This window comes from Callorhinus ursinus, unplaced genomic scaffold (genome assembly GCF_003265705.2).
Source record: "Callorhinus ursinus isolate GAN/ISIS: 27379988/994484 unplaced genomic scaffold, GSC_fseal_2.0 scaffold3, whole genome shotgun sequence".
Lineage (NCBI taxonomy): Eukaryota > Metazoa > Chordata > Mammalia > Carnivora > Otariidae > Callorhinus > Callorhinus ursinus.
In genome coordinates, this window is record NW_027397065.1 from 35935295 (window position 1) to 35962178 (window position 26884).

Consider the following 26884-nt stretch of genomic DNA (forward strand, 5'->3'; position numbering starts at 1 on the left):
AATATAATCAAATTCTTTCTGCAGAATAGTGACCTAGAATAATAATCACAACTGCTTAAAATGTCAGAGAGTATCAATTTCTAATAATATGTTTCAGGAAAACAGCCTAAGAAATTAGTTTCTAAGGTTTCCTTATTAAATGATCCTTTCTAAAATAAAAATTTAACTTTCAGCATCAATAGAGAAAACTGGTTAAGAGTTGAATTATGAATATAATATATTGAAATTAAATATATAATCATAACCCCTTAACTTTAAATAAGTCTAATTACTCCTAATCTAAACTGAATAAAAATAATGTACATATTTTCAAAAGAAGTGTATTTATAGTACTTGCTGATAACATATAAATTCATGCCTGGATTCCTGAATTGAGAAAATGCTTTTATTTTAACAGCCAGGGCTTTGAAATCTAATGAATTACCTATTTTATTTTTATCACTTGCATTTCACCATATGAATGTGGAAAAATAAGTATCTTATAGCAACACAGTTTAACATATTATTAATACTATTTTTTCCTAGGTAGATCTTGAAGACTGTATAAGTAGATGATAAAAAGGTAAATCATATTTTAAACTTAGAAGTCAGAAAGGCTATAGGAAATAGTCCTGTGGCAGCTGATATGAAATTATAGGTACTTCATCAAAACCCAGCCAGCCACAGCTACCTCATAACTCATGCTCAGAGCTTCATAATGTGATTAGGTTTTCAAGAGGGTGCATTTGTGTTTTGGTTTTCTTTTAATCACTTTATGTTCAGCTTGGCTTCCAACTGACTACTGATTGACTACAGTCATCATGGCAAGAATAAAGAGATTGTCAACTTTGCTGAAGAAAAGTTATTAAATTTTAGATTTCCTAAAGGGAAACATTCCCTGCAACAGTAATTGAAAAAAATAAAATCTTTATTGACATTCTTTGAGGGAAAATACAATATTCAACATTTAGGCTGAAGCTAGATAGGTAAAGGAAATACAGATTTGAAGCAATTATACAGACAAAGTCAGGCGAGAAAATTGGCTGTGAAAGAAGGTGCCTTGTCTGCTGTTATCCTGGTCAGATTGGCAGCAAGTGTTTCTACCTTTTTTTACTTTCACTCAGTCACTCACGTACTTACTCCGCAGGCATTTAAGGAATGCTAAAAATGTAAATCACCTTTTCCCTCAAATGAGATGCAGATTTAATGCGTGGTTGGGTGTGGAACCAAAGATTACTAAACAAAGGAGTGGACTTCAAAGTGGCAAGTGCTACCACAGGAATGTAGACTGGGGGAACACAGAGGAAAGGAAACAATGACACTGAATGTAGAATCTACTCATTAGCTATTTTTACCAATCTCCAGAAACTATGCCATTGCCAGTGAAGTGAAAAAGGCTCTGCACTGAGTATGTAGGGATCCTTTTTTTATGGCTTATTTTGAGAGGCAGGACTTATCTGCCATACGTGATAATAATAAATGTCTCATATCTGGCTTTTTAAGACAAATACTTTTTCCTGGTGAAAAATATAACACATGTTCTTTGTAGAAAATTTAGAAAACACACAAAAATTACAAAAATGAAAGAAACAGAACTCATCAGTAATGTCACTGTTTGGAGATGGTCAGAATTTTATTTCATATATTTCGAATCTTTTGTGGGTGTACATGTGTTTCTGTTATGTGTGTGTATTGAAAGCTATTCTTGCCCATAACATGAACAGTCCTAAACAGACTATTTTGTAGCCTGCAATTTTAAATTTTATACCATATCACAAATACTAGTCTATATTTTTAAATGTTGTTCTACATCATGATTTTAATAGTCACATATTATTTGATTGCATTAGTACACCAACTTATTGAACCAAACGCTTGTTGATGAACATGCAGACTATTTCCTGTTCTGCATTATAGACAATGTAGAATCTTGGATCAGTTAAATTTGGGAAGGGAGATTAATCATTTTAAGCATATTCTGTTCAAATTTATCTTAAAATCTCTGATATTATCAATAAATAGATTTACAGTATTTTCTTTAGTCATTATTATATTTTAAACCATATTTTGCAACTATATGGTCCAAGAAAATTGATGCTTTCTGTAAGGCTTCATATTGAAAAGTAAATTTTAAAAAATAATGATGCTTTTTAGGTGGTGAATAAGTGTTGGAAAACATGAAGAAAAGAGGGATAAGGTTAGTATACAGAATATTTGCCATAAATATCTATAGATTTTGCTGGAAGGGAGTAAAAGTTTAGGTCTGATTTCCCTATCAACCAATAGAAACAGAAAAATATTATTAGTCACACAAGTAGTAATTATTTGATAACTTTTAATCTATCTATTCCAATACTAAGTCATGAGAAGTGTTTTTCTTGCAGAACTTCACAAAGATCTGTGTGATGTAACAAATGATATCTTCAATAACATAGTCAAAGTAAATGCAATTTTTTTGTCTTTGTAAAACTATAGGTTTTTGTAAAATTTTACTGATTATTAAGAATGATTAAAACAAACTATAGTTAGGGAATCATTTCATATATCATAATCGTATATCTTGAGATATCTGAAAACACTGAAATATTGTTAAACAGTGTTATACTAGGAGCTGAATAAGAGATTTGATGACATTTATTTGTCCTCCACATGTTGAAAGGCAAGTGGAAAAGTCTGAACAGAGCACAGGTGGGAAGGCCACTGACTGCCTGGTGCCCTTACTGTACAATATGCATACATTTAATTGAGAGAATTACCTACAGACAACAGCTGATGCTAAGAGGTCATTTTCAGGTACTCTGTTATCACATAGTTTAATTAGTTTGACTTTTTCTCGACGACAAAAAACATTAGATTCATAAAAAGGCCTAGTATAATCCCAACTTCTTAAAGGGCATTTCAGGAGTGATGGAAATGTATTTTTAATTCTATGAAGCATGGTTCCAGCGTAGGATATAGTGGATTACTGAAAACATATTATTTGTGAGATATGAGTGCAGAATAAGGCTTCAGGGAGCAGTCATTTCGCATAAAATTTGTCATCCCAAAGTTCCCTTTTCAGCTTCTTAAGTGGAGTCATTTGCCATTTTTCCAGGAAGCCTTCCCTGACTGATACTCCTCAACCATGATCATGTTCCTCCTAGGCAGACATGAATGTATGTATCCTATATACATGACAGAATAATTTTATACTTACTATATTGCTTTGTACACATTCTCAAGTTCACTTAGTTTGTCAAAGTCTTCCTGAGTACCAGGCATTAGAAATAAGTATAAAGTGCAGGTGTGCTGAGTTTTCCTTTTTTAACCTGCACTGCGTATGCCTAAGTAAACCAGGAGCCATGTCTGCTATTTTTTATTTTTGATGGCTAATTTATAGGGTAAAATGTTTAGCACTATGCAGAGAAGAATGAGTGAAAAAGGGTGTTATTAAGTCAACAAAGAAGTTTAATTTCAAAGGAAAAACATCTGGATTAAAAAGAAAAAGGCTGAAGTATGAATTGAAGATAACAGAGGTGGAAACAATATAATCAAAGATTTATAGAATGGACCTATCACTAAAATGGTGATACTTGTAATATTAATATTCTGGAAAAATTGACCATATGTAGAAAAAAAGTGCCATGTAAATAGATATAACAAGTTGATGTAGTGATATAGGGCTTAGACAATAGGATTTTTTCAAAACTGGCTTCTTGAATGTGCTCGAGACTTCACATTGCCTATTCCAGGTTATTGTCAAGTATCAACGGGGTCAGTAAATGCTTCAAAGGTTTTGGAAAGTCAGCCTGATCTCTGACATTTCTATATTACCCAGGTGACCTAAAGAAGTATACAACCACTGGGACAATGGGGAAACATAGACGGAAGAAAATTTTCTTGTATAAGTATTTACCTGGATATAACAATATTTGTTCGGTACTCTCTATACGAGAGTGTGACTTTCTGCCACTGCTTATTGAATAATGAACATGGGCTAGATCTCATTTCCTCCCTTTGAGCTAGGTACAAATGTTTTTTCCAATTACATCCATAGAAATATACATTCTCTAAAGAAAAATCAAATTCTAAGTAGCAGAACTGAGATTCTTACCCCTTTAACAATTGTATATAGGACACTAGACTGTCTCTCACCTAAAGTCCTTAAACTGTGGTCAAGAAAACATCCTAAGATTCTGTAAACATGAGTCATCTTCAACCCCAGGGATGCCACGATTAAATGGAGGCAATGTTAGTGACACTCAGACACAGCAATGGCATGGAGTGGAACATTCAGGCATGATTCGCCAAGCTACAGATCAAACACATGGTGCAAAGATGTGCTGTGGATATATATGAGTTTAGAACCAAATGTTGTTAAAGGAAAGATAGGACCACTATTGCTTGAACATAGACTCCTTTCTCTCTTTTTCTGAGCCTCATGTGGCAATTTACTGTCAAATTCCACATCCTCCGGTTTATTTAAATATCAGCAGGTATGCAAAAGTCTTTGTGTGTCACACCAAACAACAGGAAACAAGATGCTTTATCTTCCCATTTCAAAAGCGCACAGGCCATTAATAAACCATGCCAATCTCATTAGACTACATCACTTTTAAAAAAATCTCATTATATCGTATTGGCATTGGGCTTACTTGATAATTTCAGAGAGTTTACATATTACTGGGGTGATGTGATTCTTTCTTTCCACCATTCATTGGACAGCACGTCAGTTTGACAGAATAGGTGTTCTAAGTTGAAGATTTACTTTCTTGCATTCGTTTTTGGAGACAGTGAAATACAGAATGCAAATGTGGGGAATGCAAATTTGGAGCTGTCTGGGGCTAGAGCTTAAACAGAGCTCAACAACATAAAGATTGCAGTGTTTTGATAAGGAGACATTTATAAAAGCTGCAGTGCTGACAATGTGACCAGCCAGTACATAAACACAATCTAAATTCTAGGTTTAGGATGATTACATTTCTGTTAACTGATGCTCCTCTCATAAAAGCCCAGATACAGTTATTCCTGCACCTGCATTGATCAATGCTACTACCACTTCCTGAGCACTTACTAAGGGTTTTATGTATTTATCTCACTTGATCCATTCTAAGAGAGAGGTTCTATTAATGCCCCCACTTTACAGGTAAGGAAATTGAGTCATACAGAGATGATACAACTTGCCCTGAGTCACATGGCCAATAAGCAGCAGAACCTTGGTCACACATTTTTAATGTCTTGCCTTTTCTCCCCCCGCCTCCCCAATTATAATTCTGCTTTTCAAATAAATGTTTTGGACTGTCCGTTTGGGGTGTCTGCCTCCATAGGAAAGGTTTTGAATGTGTTAAAGGCGTCAGTTTTAGGTTTCTGTCTGCATATGTACTTTCACAGGAATAAACATTGTGGGACACCAAATCAAAGGTGAACACCTACAGAATAAATGTTCAAAGACGCCAAGGTAGAACAAAGGTGATGGCACAACTGAATAATCAGTTTTTGACCCCCAGTGACCTGACCTGCATAATTCTGGAAATTCATTTGTCTCCATCAAAAGGGCAGCTGAGTTGACTACACTGCATGCGGGAAGGTCAGACAGCTTCAGTAGGGTGACTGGACGCTCAGATATTCAATGTCAATATCCATGCACAACCACACACCCTGGAGTTTATTCCTCTTTTAAAGAGAATGGAATACAGAAATTCTACTCAGCAATAAGTTAGCTTTTTCGGGAGTCTAATGACATCATTATAGAATATTCTAACTTTGTTCTGTGGATACAATGTCATTAGTGCCCCTGGGGCTTAGACCATGCTATCTCAGTTATTCTACACAGCCTCTCTCCACGTTGTATCCTCTCCCATATGTCGGAAAAATTGAGAGCTTTTATAGACACAAAAGGGTCTGCAGTAGCCCCAAGAGCACACAATATTATTTTATTCATCAGTTGTCAAGTGCCTGCAGGGTTCAAAGAGACAGGTCAGTAGAAGGGTGTATGTTATATGAATTGTTCTACACTAAAAAAAAAAAAATAAGGTATTTGCAGGAAGGTGTCTCTAGGGGTCAAATTTAATAGAAGCTGCAGATTCAATTGGAGTCTCTCTCAACTTCACTGCTTTTCAGAGACCACCGACCTGAAAGTCAGTATTTGAACTATGATTTGAATTTTCCTTTCAATGATTGAATATTATATTCTAATGCATCCACAAGCATCTTTTATGCTAAAAACTGAAGCCTGCCCATCACATTCTTGCCACTGATCTCAAGGACTTGAAATACAGTGTACCTAGTGGGTGCTCAGTACATCATAGGTAAAGGAACAAATGGCAGGGGGTTGGTCAAGACAGTCTATGTTTCAGAGAACTTCCCCAGTGGGCAACCATGAGGACCAACATTCCTCTCAATCAGTAGTGAGAAAACTTGCTTTGGCATGGGGGCCAAGTGAAAGGGTTAACTGGAACCATATTTTATTCTAAAATTAGCCCAACTTCATTTTTCCTTATTATGAAAGCGGCATACACACATTGCAAAATTGAAACAATACCAAAAAACAAAATATAGACATTTCCTATCACCCAAAACATGCAAGACATTAAGTAATAAAATAAAATTTAATTATTTTATTGAGGCGTACCCATGGGTATTGATATAGAAGTGGCCACGTGATAAGTGGCATCTACCCAATGGTTACAGAGCTATACCTGAGTCATAACAGACGTGGCTGTTTAATGCTCTTTATACCAAGGTTTGTAGACAGAGTATAGTATCTTTTAGAATTCTATGCATTGGGCATTAAGGGGTTGGGAAAGACTTGGTATCTCTTGAGAAACCAGCATAACTCTTCTGATGATAAGAGTCAAACAAATCATCACATCTTTCCTTCAGCTTTGCCTAATTTTTGGCTTGCTTTTCAGTAACCTTCCTCAGCAAGTTTTTCTGTCATGCTATTATTCTTACTATTTATATTCTTGGGTACTTGTGTCAGTAGTTTACCTAAAGTCCTTTCCTGAGAGAAATACATGCCTGCGTGTATACTCATATTCACATCCATAAAGATAAACGTCCATTTCAGAATCCAACGTATTAGCACCTGGTTTGATTTTCAGATCATACAGATTTACTCTCAGTAACTAAGAGAGCATAGCACCATGCCAAGCCTTCTTCAGATAGCAATGTCTACGATTATTTGCTTCACTGAGAGAAATGATGGGTCAGAAAGCTTGCCTGTGGGATAAGTGCCCCATTCACCTCTTTAGCAGTTGAAGTTACATGGCCAGAAGGTCATGTGCTTGGACCTCAGTTTTTCATTAAGGGGAATGAATCTATACAGAATGAGATTCTAATGCTCTGTCTTTTATCAAAGGACATTATAAGCTATGTGCATGCAAAACCCACTTGAGTCTTTGTTATCAGGAAGGCCATGGAGAATATTGCCTATGCCATCAATTTACATCCCTGATCTAAAAAAAAAGCTGGGCATGAAAAATGTATCTTGAAATTTGATAGCTGGAAGACTTTTGTCTTCTTGAGTAACTTCTATATTTCTCTAACCCCTAAGCCCATTCTGATAAAAAATGAAAACAAACAAAAAAACTATGTAAGTACAAAGACCTTAATAAATAACACTGAGAAATTCAGAGTTTAACACTGAAGTTAAATATAAGCACTTATGTTGATCCTTCTGGTTGATATATTCACAGCCCATTTTTTCCCATCTTGTTTTCTATTCTCTATCTCATTACTTTGATGAATATACCTTATAGTGTAGTTATTTTAGACATTTTTATGCAAGGGGGTAAAAAAAATAATACTGGTTGTTGTGTTGTTGTCACTGATTTTAAGTTCTCTCACTTCTTTATAGTTTTTTATTAGAAAGTTTATAAATGATGGATGGTATAGACATGCATGTGGCTTATACAGACACATGCACATGATTCCTGGGAAATTCAGTATATAGGACAAAGATTTTATTTTACACAGTTTGGCAGATAATTTAGTTTGATAATTTACACAAATACACATGAACACATAGAGATATTCTTTACCTTATGAAGAGATTTTCAATTTTAAGTTCTGTAAGTGTGCTATTTGGACTTTATCATCTATTTTTCTAAAGGGACATTCTAATAATAATAGTTACTATTAATCAAACACTAACACAGGGCTCTATGCTATCTGTATATTTAATGTAAGTATTATATTTGTTCTTTATAACAATTCTATCTGGAAAAGTTATTATCCCCATTTTATAGATTAGGACAATGAAGCCAGACAAACAACCAAATGACTAAGAAAGTAGAATTAGGATATGAACCCAAGTCTTCCTCAATCCAAAGCTCATATTTCAAACCACCGATCTCTCTTGTCTGAGGCTAAGCAGGTCCAAGTACAGAGTCCTTTTAAAACCACAGAGCTTTATCTTTAGTAATAATAAGTCATTTCAACAATACCAAGTCACAGTATTATTCCCGCAGGAAAGAGTGCTGTCAGTTTTCTTAATTAGAATTGAAAATGTGTATCTGTTTCTTAGCAGTGGAGTGCCACAGATACTGGAATCAGGGTTGAGGGAAAGAGGTAAAACCAAGGCTCAGTCACTCCTAATTCATAGAATACTTCTCTGGGTTTCGTCATTACATCTTTAACATAGACTTAGTGCCACCTCCCCTAATAGTTTTAACAGGGCCATAGTGAACATCAAATAAGGTAAATGCTGAGGTAACATGTGACCAACTGAAAAAGCCCAGTAAAGATAAAAGATATCTCAGAATAAGAGAAAGTCTTTGTATAGCTTTATAATTGTGTTAAGCATATATCTCTTTTAATTTCTACACGGCTGCCTAATGGAAAACACAATTGCACATCCCTATTTTGGCTAGCGATCACACTCTTCCTCAATGAGACTTCCCTGTATGTATTCTCAATGCCAGAAATACAGGGCAGGATAGAGAAGGGCAGAGGGAGTGAAATGCCTCCTTTCCAAGAATGCCTGCTATCCATAGACGAAAATTTCCCCATCAGTGGGATGTTGCTAGTACTATAATCCTGTAATCTATGACAGGTGTTTCATTATTCTGCATCGGGTGATAGGCCATTGGCAAATAAGAGAATACTGCCAGTACAATTTAGAATTTCATTGGTTAATACATAATTTTTCCCTGCACCTTAATGTGTTATGTTATAAATGACAGCAGAGAACTAGAAACATGGTTGAACGCAACACATCAGAGAAGAGTGAAGTAGCAACTCCCTGACTTCCACTCACCCCACATTCTTTCTTTGGCTCATTTTGGCTGTGTTCTGTCTTGGAAGGACTTACTATATGGTTCTTCCTGATGTCTGTGTATCTTGCTCTTATTTCCAGAGGTCAGCAATCTTTACCTTTCATACTCTTTAATCAATTTGCCTTTAACTTTTTTATTAAAGGTAAATATATGTATACACACACACACACATGCATACATGTATACACACACAGATTAGAAACTTAATAATACCCTGCTAGTGCTGCATTTTTTAGGATTGTCATTATTTTGTTGATGCTCTGGTTACCAAGTTTGTATAAGCCTTTGAATGGTTGGCCTCAACCTAAATTTCCTATAAATCATCTTATTTTTTTAGTGCATGATTTTGCAATAAGCAAGATTTTTAAAGAATGCATACATTGCATTAGAGCAAAAATGCAAGCACTGATTTCACAAGTTTATTGTGAGGATTAAATTAGATAATGGATGAAAAACACTTATCTTGGCACATAGAGTAAGAGTGCCAAGAGTAAGCTCAATAAAAGATAATTATCATGACTCTTGACATGGACATATCTCAGGAAGGTAATTTGTAACCTCTCTATTATAGGCAGAGTGAATCGTTCAGAAATTGTAAATAATTTTTAGGGAAATATTTGTGGCCATTCTGCCTATAATATTTCTGGGAATGTATATCTATATGTATAGATTTGATTTATATATCATATATATAATGTATAATATATATTGTAGATGTCCTAAAGGAATTAACATGATATGATAATGGGTATAATGTAATGGAGATACACACACACATATGCACATGGGGTTCATACAAACATACATTAAAATCTCAACATAATATACAACAGGTCCATGGTCATTAAATCTGGCTGGATGTCAGAATCATTTGTGGAAATTTAAAAATGTATACCAGCTGAAGCATCAGCCAGGTTGTTGATGAGAAGACTTGGGATGGTACCCAGTCTATGTAGTTCTAGAAAGCTCTCCAGATGACTCTGACTTTAGCTGGGCTTGAAAAAAAATATCAAAACATTAATTATGAAATTCTTTGTAAAATAATAGAGTGGCTAATTCCCAACCAGTTTTATGACTATGCTTAATAAATATGAGCTTACTCTTTGGCTGATGGCCTCTTAAATGCTTCTCCAGTTATTTCAAAGCTATTATAAAATAATAGAATAGTCTCAAAATAAATTTCATGTTAGCTCACATTATCTTTACAAAGCAGAAGTCTACCAGTCGCTACTTACAGGGCTGTGGGGTGGGTATGTGTGTGAGACCAAATCATGTTAGTGATGTCTTGCATCTATACTCCCTACATTTTGATAACTGAGGCCAAAGGCTTAACTCAAAAGATGGAAGAAAAGAAAAACTGTTAAAGATTTCTCACTTACTTTCATATTTGGATGAGTGTTGACAGACTAATGAGAGTCCCGTTCATAATCTGGTGACAGAGGACTTTGTAAACTTTCATGCTCAAGACTGTGCTAGATTTCACAGTCTCTCCTATTCAAACAGAAACTAAGTTTCTGAGTGAATGTAATGGTTCTGGAGGCAACAAGGTACTGGGATGAAGGTGAAAAGACATGTGACAGAGAAGGATGGAGAAGTGGAACACCCGAGGACTTCTTTGGAACATGATAGAGCTGCCCAGCCAGCTGTTGAGAATAGCATGCGTAACTTAGAGGTTACTAACATAGGAAAATCTGAAAGAAGACCCCTCTCAAAGAAGAAACGGAAGGGTGGAGATGGAAGGTAGAAGGCGACCTCCCTCTGAATGTGCATGTCATAGGAAGTAATAAAAAAATATGAGTATTAACTGTGTTAATCTTGTCTGAAGAACATACTATAATTTGAATGATCAAGTCCAGGGATCAACTTTTCTGAGTGTCATAGAGGTCTTTTAGCATACAGAGAAAATTGTTGTTGGGGGGGGTGAGAATAGGATAGAAAGGGTGGGGGGAGGGGGAGAGAGAGAGATAAGGAGAGGGACAGAGAGAGGAGAGAGGTAATATAGATATATCTGGCCAAAGAGAATGAAATTAATAAACTGACATGAAGGGTACACAGGCTGTGGATACACCATCTTTGACATTGGATCACATTGCCCTTTATAACGTGTATATGTTTAGTAAAATTGCACCACTTCCTTTGTCCTTATCTCTGGCCACCTTGGGAGTTTTTGATCCTTAAAATTACAAAGAGGACAGAGAAGGATCACAAAGTACTCCCTTTTGGATGCACTGGCATCCATCTTTTTGATGTGAAACATCTAAAACCAAATTCTCAAAAATAATTTTCCACTGAGCATTTATTCAGAGCTCTGTTTCTCTGGTGATTCTTAACAAAGGTTTTGTTGCCAGTGCCCAGAGGAAAGACTAATTTAAATGTAGAAAGAGACACTTAAAAAATAATGTCATCTGTTGGCAAAATCTCTGAGGGTATTACCTTCCTTTCACACATGCAGGGAGCTAAACCTGATTGCATTTAGGGTTATCTTTAGCAGCTATACTCAGAATCAAAACATTCTCCTGAGGACTATTGTTCTAACTAATCTACTTATTAAGCTTTTATTCAGTTTTAATAGTCTTTTATTAAAAAAAAGCTCAGAGGGGACCACACTAGGTTTTGCAATTATTAGCAAGGAAAGCACAGCCTATGACCTACAACCACTGGTTTGTCTAAGAATGTTCCTCTTTTGAAAGCTATAGTTTAAACTATGATGCTTAATTACCGGTGCTCACTCCCCCACCTGCCACACTGCCCCCTATCCCCAACAAACTACAAATGGTATGAAGCTGACTTTCCAACACTTTGGAGTTGGGAGGCAAGGAAGCTCAGCAGGTGTGATGTGTGACTGCAGTTTGAATGAAAGAGATGAAGTGGTGAGGGCGGCATATCAGAAAAAAAAAAAAATCGCCCTATAGAATATTTGTGAGTAGGATGCTCAAAGCTTTGTTGAAACTGCTTCTTTGTGCCATCTAATGCGAATCTGTGTCTTTCACTTTCTTTATGCTTCCCCCACCTTATTGTCTTCAGGGGATAGAACAAATCAGTTTGATGTGTTCTCTCTTCTTTATGTGTTGTTTGTCTTGGGCAAGAGATGTTTACATATTTCTTTTGACTGAAAGCTATATTCACCAAACCAATTAAATGAAGATTTTCTAATTTCTTACTTCTTATTAAGAACTTTCCCTGTAACCTAAAAACAGTATAATTTTAAAGTAGATAACTCTTTTTGCCATATCCAAACAAATTACCCACTGTGCATCTGAACACAGATAGAAATCACAAACAATGATAGAAATATATAGAGCAATGCACCACAGGATTCACAAAAATGTTGAAAACCATGGCAGGTAGAATCCCATCAAAATCAGATTGGATTTCCTGGAAATATTCCCACTGTTTCTATTTCTTAAATTCAGTTTGGGGATTCCAAATGCAAGGAGCAGTCTATGGCTGTGCTAAATGTATGCTCAGTTAAAATGCAGGGCGGTATGACCGCTAATTTATTCTTTAACTCCTAATCAAATATTTTATACATTAGGCCTTTACTACCAGAAGTCACTGTTTTCCAGATCATTCTCACTCAAGTTGTCTCAGAAAGGTTTTAAAAATCATCTAAAAACAAAAAAGAAAATTAAACCTTACTCTGCAACTGGCATTTTTTTCCATTTCAAAGAAGCCAGGCAATGCTCAAGGGACCTACTCCCCCATTACAGTGCATTGATGATACTCAAAGTCATATTAATGCAAATGGGGAATGACCCAAGGAATAATAGCACTTAACATTTGTGGAACATTTCTAAAATGTATTAAACATCATAATCATTAGTTAATGAAACCTTATAACGCCCTCATAAGAGACATAAAGGGTATGATGAGACAACAAAACTTGAAAGCACAAGGCAAGTCTCAATAAGCAAGGGTTTCATCATTTATGCAAGAGCTAAAGTTCTGTATTTTCATGAGCAGGTCTTGATGGAGCTAAGGAAGATTTGCTTCAGTGACCTTGAACTCTCATGCTTAGCCCCAAGAAGGAGGGAAAGTGTAAACTTTCAGCTCACATAAAGACAGTGACCCGGGGAGTTGAGAAAGATTTTCAAAAGTGAAAAAAACAGATCATATTTTCTGTGTTGGGGACTTTGCCATGAGAATTGGTGCATCAAATTTCCAATGAAAGACTTTCTCCTGAGAAGCAAGATCAATATCTTATTTGGTTTGCAGGGAAGAAATAAATTTCAGAATGGAGAGTTCCTTTATTGCGCTTTCCTTAGTTAGACTCTTCCAGTTTAGAAGGCTCCTGGCCATATCTTAAATGACAGAGAAACTATGACATATATACAAGTTTCACATGAATTCTCTGGGCCTTATGATCTATACCACCATTAGATGGTGGCACATCTGCATGTTCCTCAAGTTCCTGGGAAATTAACAGTAGGAAGCACTCATATCAGTGGGATAAATGGCTGATTAAAAAAAAAAAAAGAGGGGATATTAGAGAGGTAGACTTCCCCCTCTCCCAGGCAATGGCAAATACCATTGATTAGCTACTCAACAGCCATCAGTTCTTTCTCCAATTTCCCTCTTTCTTTCCTCACCAGAATCCTTCTCTTGTTCATTCTGAAAGGTGCTCAGAGAAGGCTGCCCTTCTCTCAGCCCTGTTGATGTACTATGCTTTGTCTAACTGTTGAGTAATTCCATGCACTTGCTTAATTTTGATTGACTGATGGGTGAGCAGATGACCCAGCTACGTCTAAGGAAACAGAAGAGAAACCAGGCTGGGTTGGATTCAGAAAATAATTTTACTCTCTGGAGATAAAAAAGAAATGCTTGAGGTTGCCCCACCCCCATGTTTGCTCTTCCTGGTTTGGATAAAGTCATGGGAGAGTGAGATGCTTGAAGATGAAGCTGAATGTGACTCTAGGAGCAAACGTGGCCAACACCAACACAAAGATTTTCCAGTCCTCAAAGACATTATGGAACTACTGAACCAATCCAGAAACCACTTACCTCCAGACTTGAAGATCGATTATTTTCAGCCACTTGTAGTTTGGCATCGAGTTATTTTTGAAGCTAAAAGTGGCTGTCAGGATATATTCCTCCTCTCTTTGCCCCTCTCTCAACATTTTCTCCACCAAAGGACTTTGTAAATTTACACAATTACATACTGTTTAAAACTCATCAGATATGAGTGCTTTACAGTTTTTCCTAGGGGCTATAACACCTAAGGTGACTAACTCATCCACTTTGCCTGGGACTGCCCTGGTGTACACACTGAAAGTGCCACATCCCAGAAACTCCTTCAGTCTCAGGCAAACCCAGATGGTTGGCTACCCTAAATGTATAAAAGAAAACCCAACATATAGAATTTATTCTCCCTTAAATTGAGAAATTATTTAGATAATTCAACATTATTTTTTTTTCCTTCAAACATCTGGGCATATCAAGTGCAAGTAGAACTGGCCTGAATTTAAAGTCGTGTCTTCAACTGACCACTTCGCTTTCCAGATATAAGTTGAGGAATGGAGATCTCAGACCATTTGTGGGAATAATCTATTATAGGTTAACATTAGGATTAATATCACAAATACATATACATGCATCTATGAAATGTGCCAGACCTTTGAAGTGACATACTGGAACGATCTTATTTAACTCTTGAGTAATTCTTATATACACACACACACACACACACACACACACACACACACACACACATATATACACACATATATATAGATTCATATATATAGGTTCATATATATATATATATTCCCATTTTATAGATGAGGCAACTGAGGCTTACTTCACCTGCCAAAGGTCACTCAGATGGTACAGGTTTAAAGAACAATTCCCAATATTTGTGAGCAAACCTAAGTAGACTTGGTTTGCAATTGAAAGTGTCTCAAAACACAGTCAACACTTATGTGAACTGAGTTAGAACATCCTAAATGCTCACTACCATTTCTTAAAAGTTTCACTTCAATTCCTTCCAACCTACACATTTGAGCACAAGTCCCTAGAGAAAATGAAAAACATGTGCCTGGGGAAGTTCCTGCTGGTGTAGGCTCTAGTTGGTACAAGTCAGCCTCAGGGTCCTACCTATTCACAGAGTCTCTGCACTCAGCAGGAGGAAAGTCCAATTAATGGCAAATGTCACATCTTGCATCTTTGCTGATGGGAATCACCTGTTTTACACGAATACCTCTGACTCTGGTCCAGTGGAAAAGCACACAGAGCATTTCAAGTAGTGGAATCAGAGGTTACCGAAGTGGAAGTTATCAGTGAGACCCTGTCCTGTATTATCTGCTTGCAGGAGAGGAATGAGAATGATGCTGGCGATTTTTGATCTGATTGTATTTAGAAGATAATGTCAATGAAAATTGAGTGTTGTTACTAGTGCAAAGTAAATGTCGGGGCAGACCGAGACATTTAAGAAAGAGTGGAGAGGCCATTTTCCAGGGTAAACCATTCAATTTTATTAACATTGAGCTATTACATACCATATGCTTTTTGTTTTGTTTTATTTTGGGCACAAAAAAAGTAATAATAAGATAATTGAGGGAACTCAATGACCAAATATCAGAGTCAATTTATATATGAGTAAAATCCAGGATGGAAATGCAAGTGACCTTATTTGTTTGGTTAGCTGATATCTCTCTTTTTCAAAATACAAGAATCCCACAATAACACATCCAAACATATTTTAATGATTATTTTCTGAAAGGTCAGTGATTTATTTATGGGTACATGCTGTCACCCATAAAAATCTAAATAGTTTGAGGGTATATGTGTTAACTTTATCCTGCTCATATCTTATTCTCCCCCTCACTATCCAGATATTTGTTTTTAAAAATATGAGATGGGATCCTTGCACTTCTTGGTGACATTTGTGACCATGATAAAGTTAATATTCATCCACTAACATTAATAAACATATCAATGTTATATTAAGAATAGATTCATTTGACCGTTTACCACAAGCCTTAAGATATAATTTTATATGCATTTACCTTACATATTTTTCACCGTAACCCTATGATAACCCTAGAATTACTGCCCACGTCCATGAGGGGAAACAGAGGTTAAGAATAGGGAAAAGATTTTGCCCAAGGTCACACAGCTAGGATTACAAGGAGAAAGCCTGTATTTGAACATAGCCTATTTGACTTCGGAGTCCAAGCTTTACATCACTCTACTATATGCCCTCCACTTGCAGAGTCTACCTACACAACAAGATTTATGATACTTAAAATCATATTTTAAAAGGACCTCAGGGTTATTTAGTCTATGTCCTGACTAGTATAAGATCAGTTCCATACAAAGCCATGCCTTAAGGTTGTACAAACCAAAAATATAATGAGAGTTCAAGAAGGGTTTAGAGAAATTCTTGGATGATAGATCTTTCCCAGTTAGGGATGCCCCCTTTGAGGACAATATCATGAAGGGGAACTATCATCATGTCACACCAATGTCCCTTGGCGCTACTATAAAAGACGAAATACTGAAAAGTGTGGACTATAAGTCTTAGCCCCTATGACTTTTTTATGTTCTTATGATTCTTAAAATATATCTAAGTAACCTATTTCTACAATTCATCAAACTTAACCATGAGGAATAAATGAATCTTGCTGTTACTTGTCCAACTGGAGGGAAAGGTGAAGCCCTTCTTATTAGAAGAAGGCATTACTATTTTTGTAGCTTGTTTTGTTGGAGAGAAAATGATTGGACCATGAGAAGATCTGGGTTCTTTTTTCCTGTCTGCCTCCCAGGTGCTGTGTGACCCTGAGCTAGTCAGACTCTGAGCTTCACTTTACTCATTAACAGAATGAATGACTTGAAACTTGGGGGTGCTTCCCCCCAGGGAAAGAGTGGAGAAGAATTTACCAGTCAGCAAAGAAACAGGCAAAGGAATTTGTTTACCTAATGCTGAATTCTAGATGAAAAATAAGTACCTTCTGAAAAATTCATCACCACAGGCCTGTCCTCAGGCAAATTTGGGATTCAAAATTTACATAACCAGCATATATCAGGAAACCCCAAGACACAAATTCAAAGTGGTCATGACTTGGTGTATTTTATAGAACCTGGAAGAAGCCAACACAAATTTCTCCACAAGGATAGGATGTCTCTACAAAGGTGGAATGCACCCTCCACTCAGTCCTTACAAAACATCTACAGATTAATTCCAGATAACACAAGCTCACTCTCCAAAGCTGCAACATGAACAGGGAAACAGGTGTCCATGAGCAGTAATCAAGAGAAACAACAGAAAAAGCTTTAGATATTGGAATTATGAGATTCAGATTGTAACATAACTATGTTTAAATATTTTTTAAAGAATTGATGTAATGAGCAAGAGAAAGATACTATATAAGAAAGACAAGTCAGATTATAAAAAGAACTTCTAGAAATGAAATATTCTAAATGGAGATTCAAACAAGTGAAAAAATAAAAGCATCAAAACAAAAACTCAGTACATATGTTCAGTAGCATATTAGAACTGGAAGATATAAAGAATTTATCCTGAATGCTAAAGAGACAGACAAGAAGATCAAAATGTGAGAGCATAAGAGACACCTAGGAAGATAAAATACAAATGCTTTGCATAAGTCTAACTTACTTTCCATAAAAAAAGAGAATGAATAGAATATGGGACAATAGTATGTCTAAGAATTTTTCAAAAGTGATGAACAATGCGAATCCTCAGATTAAGAAAACACAATAAATCCTAAATGTAATAATAAGCAAGAAATATGCAATGTAGTAAAATTGTACAATATGAGAAGATCTAATAGCAACCAGAAATTAAAAACTCAGATTGCCTACAAAGGAAGAGTTTATTCTCAACAGGTTTCCCAGAAACAGCAAGTGAAGCCAGAAAAGAGTAAAGATCTTCTAAATCCTTAAATCACTGAGGGAAAATAAATGCCAATCTCGAAATGTATAACTGGCTAAACTATTATTCAGTAATGAATAATAAGTACTTTTCAAAAGAAACAAAATTGAGTCTGTCACCAATTGATCTTAAATAAAGGACCTCTTAGAACACTGGGTCTATGCTCAAAGATTCTAATTTAGCTGTCTGAGGAAGGAACTTAGGGTTTATAAAACTCTCTCTCTAAATATGTATACTTAGGTTTTCAAGCCACCTAGGAGATTCTAATGCCCAGCCAGTGTGGAGATTCAATGTCCTAAAATCAGGTTTCTCTAGCTTTAATGTGTATAAAAATCATCTGAAGTTCTTGTTAAACTGCAGAATCTGATTCAGTGAGCAGATTCTGCATTCCTGACAAGCTCCAAGGTAATGCTGATGATGTTGGTCCAGGGACCATACTTTAAGTAGCAAGGTTCCAAAGGAATAGTTTAGGGAGATGAAAATTTATCTCAGGAGAAAGATTGGGATTCAAGAAGCAATAATGAAAACAGAATTTGTCAAATGTGGGTAACTCTACACAATTATTAATTGTATAAAATTATACTAATAACGTTTAATTTTGTATGAGAAACAAGTAAAATGAAAGAGAATAATCAGAGTTAAACTATTTCAAGAGCTTCGTGTTATTCAGAAGAAACATAGATATATTTATTAGAATGAATGCCTTGGTGAAGACCAAGAGTTTTACAACTGTGTTTGAGGGACAATAATAGATCTCCGAAATTCCCCAGGATCTAGCAATCCTAAATTTTATCAAGCAAAGCAGAACAGTTTCACAAGTAAAAGTGGGTACTATTAATAGTTATGCTGGCAAACCAGGATCATCCCAGGAAAATCAGGACAGATGGTCAGCTTCCCCCAAGAGCTGTATGGTGTGGATGAATAATCAGGTCTCTGGGCCCTTTCCCCACCCCCAGGACCATCCGATGAGAAATTCCCTCTTTTTATTTTATACTTTATATTTCTATTTAAATGTTCATTTGAAAATAATATAATGCGCACCTGTTGATTTTGCCCACCTTGCATCTATTCTCCCTTCTTTTGGTAGCTGAGCTTCAATATCCTTGTGGGAAAACCACACCTGCCCTGCTCCCTATCATCCACTATTTGTCTGTGCCAACTCCAGGAATAGAAACATCTTCTGAGCCTGGTCAGTCAGATCATTCTACTCTCTTGATCACTATGACTGGTTGCAGCAATAAGCAAATGAGTCAGGACAGCCCAGTGAGAGTCAATTATGAGAAACACTAAAAAGAGATGGCTCTTCCCGTTGGATTTTCTAGTTGTAAGGCTTTTGTAAGCCTGCAGCTGCTGGGAATCAGCAGGTGGAGGGGAGTGTCTGAGAGCCATGCCAAAACAGAGGGAGAGAGACACACACACATGAGGTCCAGATGACATGGTCTGTGCCATTGAATCCAGTTAAGCCTGAAACAAATTGTACCCCTGCTCTCTGAGGTTAAGTGAGACAACAATCTCCTAAACCATCTCCTGGTATTTATGTTTTATTATTGCTGTTTTTCTTCTTTACTTAAGCTAGTTTGAACTGGGTTTCTTTACCAGCAAATGAAAGGGATAATTAATAAGATGTGCAGTTTGTGAAAAAACCCTTGACCAAGTTAACTTGGCAGTCTCTTTCATCTCTAGTGACAGGACTGAAGTGGTACCAGATACATAGGAATGAGACTTGGAATTATTTTTTTCCATGAACTATTATTCAAATCGATAGCTTGAAGCTGCTTGGAATTTTCAAAATGCTTAGTATTTCTAAAAATAGATTTTCTAACCCAACTCACCTCACAATTGGAAAAATGGGCCAGGTTTGTGCAATTCTGTGTTCACCTTCTAAGATAGGCAGCTTGTATGATTTTGTTTATGATCTGATTTTCAAAACGTTTGATGGAACTGGTTTAGATCATAGAAATTCAGCTAAAGCAAGAGGCTAGAATTAATGCTTTTGAATTTCTTTGCTTCCAATTCTAAATCTCATAACTATGGGTTATTTAAGTGCATCATTGTCAGTATTCCAGGGAGAGTCACAACAGTAAATAAGGTACTTGCTCGGTTCAAGGTGCCCTAATGACATATATGGAAAAATATCTATTGTTTTGCATTTTTCTGAACCCTGAAGTTTCTAAAATAGTCTAAATTTGCTGTATTGCAATACTTTGATTTTAAAATATAATTTGTTATTTACATTAGCAACTGTTATCATATATTTTGAAAACAAAATTAAAATATACTATTGAACCAATGTGTTTTCAGCACCCAACAGTCCCTGACACAGAGAAGTTCATCAAATATTTGCTGAATGAATGACAAATGAATAAACACGTCCAAAATATATACTAAGAAACATGCATGAGGGGCTACAAAAAGCATAATAAAAACAGAAGAATGTACTTATTGATAGTTACTAGGTTATTACTTAGACCAGGGTTTTCCTGGGAATACACATTCCAATGCCAGGTGTTAGATTTAAAAAATATGTTCTCTGAACAGTTTGGAAAAACAAAATTTCATACATGTCTTTCCTATAGAATTTCTCAGAACTTTCAATATGTCAGTATGCCTTTAAATATCCAAGAATGGAAACAAGCAAAGCAGTGGTTCTTAGACATTATTCTCCTGATTTGATGATCACATTTAATTTACTTATGAAGAGTGGTCATCAGACCCCACTTTTGAGAAAGAACTCCCAGACTCTTACAGTCAATATCCAGACAAGCTTGACTAATGTTTTCTTTGAGAAATGTACTGTAAAGCATAGACAAATCAGAGAAACTTTTGTTACGAGTTCAGATATATTCATATAATTAGTTGTTGTCATTGAACTATTGATTGTTATTTATGATCAGGTGTATTTACAGAAATAAGTGTGATATTTAAAATAATAGTTTAAATAATCAGAGAACTGATATGCCACTTAGCAACTTGGAAGAAAGAGGCGGCATTTTCCCATTCTGGGTTTCATAATGGCAAACACATTATATGGGGAGGCAGGTGTGTTTCTTGCAGAGATAGAGGAATCCAACAGCTACTTACTAGGATGCACAATTAAACTCTACAAAGAGATTTTTTCCCCCCTTGGATCCCAACAAAACAGAGAGCTTAGAGGAGCAGAAAGAATTACCCTGGATGTAGAACTGATCTGCATAAATTCATCAAAGAATCATGCTGTGGATACACAGATTATTTGAAAAAGGAAACTTGTGAATATCAAGTCATGCTTTAAAAGAAAGCCTGCAATAAAAAGGATAGTGTTTGAAAACTCAAATGTAATTTTATAATTCTTATATATCAATAAAATGTGGATGAATATGTCAAAGAGTATGAGTATTTCATTTGCCCCTTGTATTCGACCACATTTTGGGTTATTCTTTATTGATTTATGATTTTATTAAAGCCCTAGGGATATGTTTTCCTGCATATTTCTAGTTGATGATTGAATGTGTATCTGATGTTTTGTAAAGAACACGTGGAATGCTTTCTTGCAAAGCTTCACCCTCTTTTAAAGCAATACTTATAATAGGAGTTCAATACAACAACAAATAAGCATCATTTGTTTCCCTCTTTATCTTATCTTTGTTCCACAGGAATTTAAATGCAAATGTGAAATAGAATGAACACCAACAAATGCATCAACTGCTCCCGCAATATAATCATTGCAATCTATAAAGCATAACAGGCTCTCTTGTGCTGTCTGCTTACTGTCACAGTATTTTGTGGTTGGAAATACATTCTGTGGGTGTTATTTTGCAACCAAATTTGAAAAGGAACACTCTGAGGAATCATCCCAGTGTTTATGTGAAAAGAGTGTAATGTTTGCCTGTGCATGTATGGAACAGCTTTATTCTTTATTTAACTTATTTTCACAAAACAATTAAGGGAAATGTATTTTTAGCATCAATAATTAAAACCAGGGAACTCAAAGGGAGGGCTGATCTTCTCAGCCTTATCTAAGCAGAGCTTTCTCCCTTGCTACTACAATATGTTCTCCCGTATAGCCTCCTGGCACACTCTATTCCAATTTACTGACCAGTTCTTACAACCTGCCTCTTGCCTTTAACTGAATGCAGAATGTCCCAACATTAGTCCTTCTACACTGAGAAAGTGCTATTGCAGGTCAATCAGTTACATTTTTCCCAGTACTCTAGTCCAAGGGGGAATGGATTGGGTTTCTAGAACAGTGGCTCTTAATCTAATCATGCACACAATTCTCTAGGACAACTTATTAAACACAGACTCTTAGGCTTCAAACCCAGAGATTTAGGTTCAGTGTGCCTGGTGGAGGGCACAAGAATCTGCATTTTTAATAGGCATCCCATTTGAAATAGATGCAAATGTTTCCACGTTCTACTAGTTCGGGGATTGGCAAACTAAGGCTGGTGAGCCAAGTCTGGCCTGCTGCCTGTTTTTCTGAATAGAGATTTGTTGTAACACAGCAACATGTACTAGTTTAAGTATTGTCTGTGGCTACTTTTGCACTACAATGAGAGTTGAGTAGTTGTGACAGAGACCATATGGTCTACAAAGCTTGTAATATTTACTATGTGGCCCTTTACAGAAATGTTTGCCCATTTCTGCTCTAAATAGTATTGTATTATTTTGTACTTCAGACTTAAATTAATGTACCAAAATATTATGGTATTATAATATGCATGTCATTTCAGTATATCTCTCAGCAACTTAAAACTTTCCAGTGGTTTCCCGTCACATTTAATTTCTCACCCTGTCCTACAGGCCCTTACTTGACATGGATCCTATGTCCCTCACAGGCTTCATTTCTTCTTTCTTACCCATAAGCCTTTGCTCACTGTGTCGCAGGCACTTCAAAGAAGTCATGTTTGTTCATACCTCAGAGTCTTTGCACTTGATGCCACTTTGAAAACAGGGCAGGTACTCTCATGCTTTTTTTAAAAAAAATTCAATTTATATTTATGAGGCATTTACTATGTTCTTAGGAATCATGCTAAATGCTTGGCATACACTAGAGAGTAAGAGAAGTTTGGTTCTTTCCCTTAAGAAGCTTACAATTTAATATAGGAAAGAAACATCAAATAACTAAATACACAAAATCTGCAATATAAAATTAAAAAAATGCTATAATGTTAAACAACAGATGTCCTTAGAGAGAATAACAAGAGACACCTGATTTGGTTTCAAAAACAAGGAAGGCCTCTCTTAGCAAGTGACATTTATACCAAGATCTAAATATGAGTTGGCTTTATTCAAAAATTTTGTTTTGTTTTTTTATTTAACTTTCTGCACTAGGAATATATGGAAAGATTTTAAGTAGATAAATAACATGTTCCAACAGCTGGCTTTCACAGAGCACCACCCTTGTAGGAGAGCCAGCATTCTGTACGTATCCATATTCTAAGTCAACCTTCAATGGCTGATATCAAGCTATATTTTTTTCTTGAACCTAGTAAAATGCTTTGCTTCGTGTAACAAATGGTTGAATAAATTAAGAACAAGTTTATTTCATAAAAACAAAAAAGTCATTTCTTCCAGGAGTTAATACCCACCCTGGAAGAACAACTAACTATATATCTATGTATTATAGATATCTGTACCTGTATCAATCTAGCCAGCTGTGTAAGATTGGGATATAATTGACATATAACATTATACTAGTTTTAGGCATACAACATAATTTGATATTTGTATCTATTGTAAAATGATCACTACATTAAGTCTAGTTGACATTTGTCAGCACACATACTTACAAATGTTTTTTCTCGTGGTGAGAACTTTTAAGTCTACTCTCTTAGCAATTTTTAGATAGGCAATACAGAATCGTTAGTGAACAACCAAACATTCTGTGCATTACATTTCCTGACTGATTTCTTTTTTAACTGGAAGTTTGTACCTTTTGACCCCCTTCACTCATTTTGCCCACCCTTTACCTGTCAAATATATTTTAGGTTTCAGAAATGTGATCTGTCTTGGATAAATCAACATGTTTGAGGTCTAGTTACAAAGAGTGTGGGATGAGTACCTATTCACATGATGGGAATGCTATGGTTCTTCTTTATCATTTTTACCTGTCTCCTTCCTCAGGAGAAAATGTATTGAATATGGATTGCACAAACTCTAGGATTTTTGTACCTGACTACAGTAGCAAGAGATGACATTTGTCTCAAGACATTAAAAGTTGCAGCACCTTGTGGCTTAGGTGTTCCCACTTGCAAGCTATTCTGGCTTCCTTTGTTTCTGTCCTGCTCAGGATTAGATATATAACATGCAAGGCCCAGTGCAAAATGAAAATGCAGGCCTTTCAAGTTGTTAATAACTTCAAGAGAACAGCAGTATGTTAAACCAAGTGTAGGGTCTTTCTGAGCACAGGGCAACTGCAAAGGTCACAAGCCCATGACACTAGCCTTGGTTCCTCTCTTTATAGGTGGGTATTTCAGAGGGGCTTAGATGCAGCTATCCTGGGGGCAGCTCTGAATCATTGCAAAGGCCTCATCGGGCAACCTGGGGCAGCTAAACTCTAAGTATCAGAGCCAAATCTTAGGCTCTTTTTTCTTTGCCTTTGTTATCCTCTGACTGGGAAGGATAGTATCTCTATTGGACTTTCCTTGAACTTGACACTCAGATCAGGTTTATAATTTTGAAAAAGTAGAAAAACAAGACTTTCAGCATGCAGTAGCTTTAAGTTACTTAGCCCTAATATCCACAGACAAACCCGTCTTCTATATGCTCTAGCCCACCTCAATGGAGCTCTACATTGGTAACTGGAGTCAATGCCCACATTACTAATAAAGTGTCCCAATGCCTAGCTTATCTAGGTTGTGTACACATTCTCTAAGAATCCTCCAAGGGGACAAGGGGTAGTCTAAGACAGAATTTTGGGTTTAAAAATCAAATCTGGGGGCGCCTGGGTGGCTCAGTCGGTTAAGCGTCTGCCTTCAACTCAGGTCATGATCCCAGGGTCCTGGGATGGAGCCCTTCATCGGGCTCCTTGCTCATTGGGAAGTCTGCTTCTCCCTCTCCCTCTGCCTGCTGCTCCCCCTGCTTGTGCACTCTCTCTCTCACTATCTCTCTCTCTGTGTGTGTCAAATAAATAAACAAAATCTTAAAAAAATCAAAAAAATCAAATCTATGTCTTGAACATTGTCACTCCCCACATCTTTGGCAAAATCACTCCAACACAACTCAAAGACAGATTAGTACAATTCATTTGCTAATACATGGCAGTATAAGCTTTGTGTAGCCAAATAGTTGAACTAAAATACACCAACACTGAATCTTTTTTTTTCTACCAAATTCACCCACATGCCTAAAAACACAGCTTCATGCTTCCAAAATGTGAGCAAATGTGATGTGACTACTACAGCAAAGCATCATGATAAAGTGGTTTTGCGTATGTTCAACACAAATTGGCAATTGGCCCAGGATATCTGTGAAGTAGGACAGTGAAGGTTTTCAGATTCTAGCTTATCAAAGTAATGGACATCTGTTGTTTGTGTACAGTACGGGTGGAACTTTTCAAGAGAATGCCTTGTTTTCTCTCGGTCAAGGAGTAGACATATGATTACAACTAGGAAATGAACCCACCATCCTAGACATGAGTCTTGAGCAGAATAATGCAAAGCAAAAACTGAGTGGAATCATGTGAGGAAAACTGTGGGTGTAGATTTATCCTATTTTGACCTGATGAGACTATAGTATATGTTCTTATTATCCGGTTCTCCAGCCCATTCCAACACCTTTCTTTTGAATCTGTTTATTCGTTTGATCTGACATTCCTTTCTACAACATTTTCTTCATTTGGAGTCAGTTTCTGTTGCTTATAACCAATGAACCAACACCAGCACAAAGTGGCTATTGATCTCCCACAATTTTAAGCAACTAACAGAATTTCATAGAAAATGAAGATGCCATGTTTAGAGCCTATTGTGCTTATCACATGGGCTTTGTTGATTTCATTGTTTCTCTAATTTATTTATTTAACACTTTTATTAATAATAGGTGCCAGCTTGGAAGCAACTGTACCACTGAGAATTCTAGTGCAAAAGTAGCACATCTGTGCTGGCATGGTGGCTTACTAGATTGACCTAGATAATGAGTTGTATAATTCTGGCTCGACAACAGATACTGAACTATGAAAATATAAATAAATGAGTGAAAATTCAACCCTCTTCCTCCTATATTCCATGTTATTTCTGAATATACTGCTTAGTAGATTTATTCCTTCATCTCCCTGCTGGGAAATGGGATTTAGAGGTATGTAGAGTCATGCCATCAACAAACCCTCCCTATAATCATCATATACTGATGAATGACTTGGAGATGAAGAGACAAAGTTAAAAAAAAGGGGAGGGGGATCAGCCATGCCAGATGAACAAAATGTTAAAGAAAATAACCCACTCGTAGAACAAGAGCTGGATCGAGGACGTGGAAAGGGTAGAGCCAGGGAAAGCTGACACTGGGGAAGTAACAAGAAAACTTCAATAAATATGCCTTTATCAGATATTGACTATTAGAGACGAGCACATCCTGAGAAGACAGAGCATAAGCAAAGAAAAACAGGCAGAAAATACTAGGCAGTATTCAGAATTAATAAGTTATCCAATATAGGTCAAGTGCAAGATTATAGAGTTACTTCTCTAATACTTTTTGTTGTATGCTTTGTTTCTTTTATACCACTTCCTTGTGTGTGTGTTTGTGTGTGTGTGTGTGTGTGTGTGTGTGTGTGTGTGTGTGTGTGTGT

At 36.3% G+C, this 26884-nt stretch overlaps 1 protein-coding gene across 5 annotated transcripts in view; it reads right to left on the reverse strand.

Moving 5' to 3' along the window:
* Window positions 1–26884, reverse strand: part of TENM2 (teneurin transmembrane protein 2) — a 1506090-nt gene that overhangs the window by 544705 nt on the left and 934501 nt on the right. The gene's annotated exons all lie outside the window — the stretch shown is intronic.